Source organism: Lepus europaeus, chromosome 21, assembly GCF_033115175.1.
Source record: "Lepus europaeus isolate LE1 chromosome 21, mLepTim1.pri, whole genome shotgun sequence".
NCBI classification, from domain to species: Eukaryota; Metazoa; Chordata; class Mammalia; order Lagomorpha; family Leporidae; genus Lepus; species Lepus europaeus.
The window spans coordinates 26,017,527-26,022,606 of NC_084847.1; positions in this window are offsets into that span (position 1 = coordinate 26,017,527).

Genomic DNA, 5,080 nt, shown 5'->3' on the forward strand with positions numbered 1-5,080 from the left:
CCAATCTAATGTCATAAGCTTTTGCCTTATGTTTTCTTTAAAGAGTTTTATATGAGAGTGCTTTAAAAAGCTCACTGAGGGGGCCAGCATTCTGGTGCAGTGGGTTAAGCAATGCTGGCATCCCATATCACACTGCTAGTTCCAGGCTCCTGGCTTTGGGCTGGCCCAGCTCCAGCTGTTGTGGACATTTGGGGAGTGAATCAGCAGATGGGAGAGCTCTCTTTCTCTTTGTATCTCTACAGGTCTTCCCTGGGCAGCAGGGGTCCAAGGACTAGGGCCATCTTTTGCTGCTTCCCCAGGCACATTAGCAGGGAGCTAGATTGGAAGTGGAGCAGCCAGGACATGAACTGTTGCCCACATGGGATGCCAGCACTGCAGGTGGCTGCTTTACCCGCTACACCACAATGCTGGCCCTTTCCATTCTATTTTTGCATGACCTTTTTGAAGCACTCTCATGGTTTTAGCTCTGTGGTCTGCTTGAGTTAATTTGTGTATATGGTGTGGGTAAGGGGCCAACTCCGTTATTTTGCATGTGGTTACCTGGTTTTCCCACCACTCTTTGCTGCTTCATTCCCCTCTCCTCCATACTCAGGCCACTACTGATCTACTTCCTGTCACCGTAGATTAGTTTTCATTTCCTAGGTTTTGTGTTACTGGAATCATACAGTATTTGCTATCTTCTGTATGGCACAGTTCCCTTGAGATTCATCCACATGACTGTGTATATGAATACTTCATCCCTTTTTGTGGGTGAGTAATATTTCATTACCATGACATGGAGCTTTAAAATGACTGATGAGATTTAAAACATTTGATCAGATCCTGAGGATGACCATCAGTCCAGTTTTTAAATTCTCAGAGGTTTGTTCAAGCTGCACATCTGTAGTTTTCAGTATCTTCAATGCCCTAAACCTGAGCACCTAGGGCCCCATACCGCAATTTAAGTGTTAAGGAAAAGTTATTGTGATTTTTTTTAAAAAAAGATTTATTTACTTATTTGAAAGGCAGAGAGAGAGAGAGAGAGAGGGAGAGAGAGAGAGAGAGAGGAGAGGTCTTTCATCCTCTACCTCACTCCCCAAGTGGCTGCAACAGCTGGGGCTGAACCAAGCCAAGACCAGGAGCCCACAGCTGTGTTTGGTTCTCCCATGTGGGTGCAGGGAACCAAGTACTTGGGCCATCCTCTGCTACTTTCTTTTTTTTTTAAGATTTATTTATTTATTTGAAAGAGTTATACAGAGAAAGAAGGAGAGGCAGAGAGAGAGAGAGAGAGAGAGAGAGAGGTGTCTTCTATCCGCTGGTTCATTCCCCAATTGGCTACAAGAGCTAGAGCTGCTTCGATCCGAAGCCAGGAGCCAGGAGCTTCCTCCAAGTCTTCCCATGTGGGTGCAGGGGCCTAAGGACTTGGGCCATCTTCTATTGCTTTCCCAGGCCATAGCAGAGAGTGTGATCAGAAGTGGAGCAGCTGGGACTGGAACCGGTGCCCAATGGGATGCCTGCACTGCAGGCGGTGGTTTTATCCACTATGCCACAGCACTAGCCCCACATTTTTAAATTTCCATACAGCATAAAGCACTCAGAGAACTCCAAAGTGTCATTCATATGTGTGTATGTACATATGTATGTACATGTGTGTACACACGCACATTCAGGGACAGTTTCTATCCCCGTGCCTTTTGCCATTTATTTTGAAAGGTAGAGAAGCAGGGAGAGAGAGAGAGAGAGACAGACAGACAGACAGACAGAGGGAGAGAAAGACAGAGGAAGAGAGAGACAGAGCTTCCAATCCCCTGGCTCACTCTCTCCACATTCTTGCAACAGCCAGGGCTGGGCCAGGCCAAAGCCAGGAGCCCAGGACTCAATCCCGGCCTCCCTCCCATGAGTGTGGCAGGACGCAAGTACTTGATCCATCACCTGCTTCCTCCCAGGGTGTGCATAGCAGGGAGCTGGAACTCTGATATAGGACATGGGCATCCTGAGTGCATTCTGAACTGTGGTGCCAAATACCCACTCCCACAAATAACCATTGGTATTGTGTTAGGTTCATCTTTCTACTGTACTGAAATACCAGTAAATTTCTACTTGTAGTTGCTTTGTCATGTGTTAAGTTTGATCAAAACAATTTTGTCGAGAGTTGGCTTTGTCAGTGTGGAAGCCGCCTGCAGTCCCTGGGATGCCCGAGCTTGGGGAACGTGGTCCCCAGCTGGCACCGGCTCAGAGCTGGCAGCTTTGGCCCAGGGCTGCAGGAAGAGGTTGCATTGGCAGGGGTGGGGGTTGCAAGCATTGAAGCTCCCACTGCATTTTACCCTCATTGTTCTCTAAAAACCAGGGGAAAACAAAGCACTTTTGCTGAGACAAGGGATAATACGGCAGGGGCACAGCAGGCAATTTTTGCTAAAATCAGCAAAACCCTGAAGCTGTGCGTGTGGAAGAAAGTCCCAGTGCACGCGTTAGGCGCGGTGCCATCCCCAAGTGCATAGAAAAGATGAGGGCATGAGGACCGGACGAGGCCAGCGGCGCAGGCTCGGAACACGGAGAGCCACAGAAAGCTCATCCCAGGCTTCCACATGCAGTTTCGCAGGACAGCGGACGGTGCTGCCTGTCCTGGCCCCTGGGCACAGTGGGAGAAAGCTGTGCTCAGCTTGGCCTTGCAAGGACGTAGGTAAACCAGCCTGCCTGCCAGGGTCACAGCCCTCAGCCCAGTCCCGTGGCTCGTGGCAGTGCAGCACGGTCCATTTCTTCTGTCTGTCACACGGAAGTCAAGTGTTTGTCTAGAAAACTATCTTATAATCTTTAGGCTTGACATTTCATCCACATTTTATTTCATTCTTGAAGATTTATATTTATTTGAAAGGGAGAGAAAAAGATCCATCTTCCATCTTCTGGATCGCTCCCCTAGTGCAATGGCCAGGGCTGGGCAGCGCCAAAGCCAGGAGCCTGGAACTCTTTATTTATTTGAAAGGCACAGTTACAGAGAGTGAGAAGGCCACCCACCCAGTCACCCACCCACCCACACACACACACACACATCTTCCATTCAATGGTTCACTCCTCAAATGGTCAGCAACAGCCAGACCAAAGGCAGGAGCCAGGAGCTTCTTCCACATTTCCCTCGTGGGTACAGGGGCCCAAGGACGTAGGTCATCTTACGATGCTTTCCCAGGCCACTAGCAGGGAGCTGGATGGGAAGTGGAGCAGCCAGGACACAAATGGGCAGCCAGACTGGATACCAGCGTCGCCATTGGTGGCTTGACCCAATACACCACAATGCCAGCCCCTACATTATCTATTTTTAAAAACCCAGGAACAGACTCTGAATATTACAACATATGACAAAAATCTCTACTTCTAGCATAAATTATTTTGTGTATATATGTGACAACTATTTAAAGCACTGATAATTTAGATTAGGAGCCACCATTGTGGCACATCGGGTTAAATCACCTCTGGGGCTCCAGCATCTCATATGGGTGCCGGTTCAAGTCCTGGCTGTTCCACTTCTGATCCAGCTCCCTGCTAAATGTGCCCGAGAAGGCAGGGGAGGACAGCCCAGGTGCTTGGCCCCTGCCACCCACGTGGGAGGCCCGGGTGGAGTTCCAGTTGATTTACGCTTGGCTATGGAATATGTTAAACACACACACTAAATACACAGCGTGAATAACAGTGACGTTATTGATCTAACCCTTCATTTAGCAACTTTAAGTGTTAGATGCTAAAAGGAACCAAATGCTGGAGGCATCCTCCATATTCTACCAGAGGCAATTGGTCTTCTAGTTCTAGCTTCAAAAGTTTTGCCTGTTCTTTAACTTCATATGAAAGAAATCACACTTCAGCACTCTGATGCCTGGTTTCCTTCGCTAGGGGTGAAATTGGGAGGTGGGGTGCGCATTGGTACAGTGGTTACGAGGCTGCTTGGGCACACACATCCCCTAACAGGTGCCTGGGGTTGATTCCTGGCTTTGCTCTCAATTCTGCCCTCCCCCCCCCCTCAACCTTGTTGTGCTCCCTGGGAGGCAGCAGGTGGTGGTGCAGGGTGGCTGAGTCTCTGTGGCCCACATGGGAGACCTGCACTGAGTTCCGAGCTTTCAGCCTAACGCAGCCTTGGAAGTTGTGGGCGTTTGTGGAGTGAACCAGTGGATGGACTGTCTCTCTTTGTCTGGCTGCCTTTAAATAAACCATCAATAAAATTTACAAAGTAGGGGCCTGTGCTATGGTGTAGTGAGCTAAAGCCTCTGCCTGTGGCACCAGCATCCTTAATGGGTGCCAGTTCAAGTCCCAGCTGCTCTTCCTCCAATCCAGCTCTCTGCTATGGCCTGGGAAAGCAGTGGAAGATGGCTCAAGTGCTTAGGCCCCTGCACCCGCACGGAACACTGGGAAAGAAGCTCCTGGCTCCTGACTTTAGATCAGCCCAGCTCCAGCCGCTGTGACTATTTTGAGGAGTGAACCAGCAGAGGGGAGACTTTTCTGTCTCTCTCTCTCTCTGTCTGTAACTCTACCTCTCAAAATAAATAAATAAAATATTGTTTAAAAAATTTACAAAGTAAAATCACAGACATAAAAAGATGAAATCGGGTTCACCTGCACTGCCATCGCATCTGCAGTCTTGTCTTATTTATTGCCGGGTAGCAGGCCGCTGTAGGAATTCATCACTGCGGTTACTCTTCTCTTGGGAGAGGGGCTGCTCTTTAAACCCACACCCTGACCCAGCTGCCTGCTCCCTCTCCCCTGCCCCAGCCCACTAAGGGGTGGCCTGCACCTCTTAAGTCCAGGTGCACCTGCTGGGGCCATTCAGCTCCATTCTGCAGCTTCCCCTTTCACTCCTGCCCAACCCTTGAGTCCCTAGAGAGCTCTGGGCCCCCTCCCCTTGGCCACCAAGTGGCTGCAGAGGACCAGGAGTGGGAAGCCAGCTGCCCACAGGAGCCTGGAGGGGGTGGGGAGCGGGAAGTATTCCACCCCCCACCTCTGGCCTCTGCCCCCGCCTCTGTTCTATGATTAACCAGGCCCTCTTCCCCACTGTGCCCCTCCTCCAGCCCTGGAGGCCCTGAGTCATGGTTTTAACACCTCCTACAGGGGCGCTGAGCAC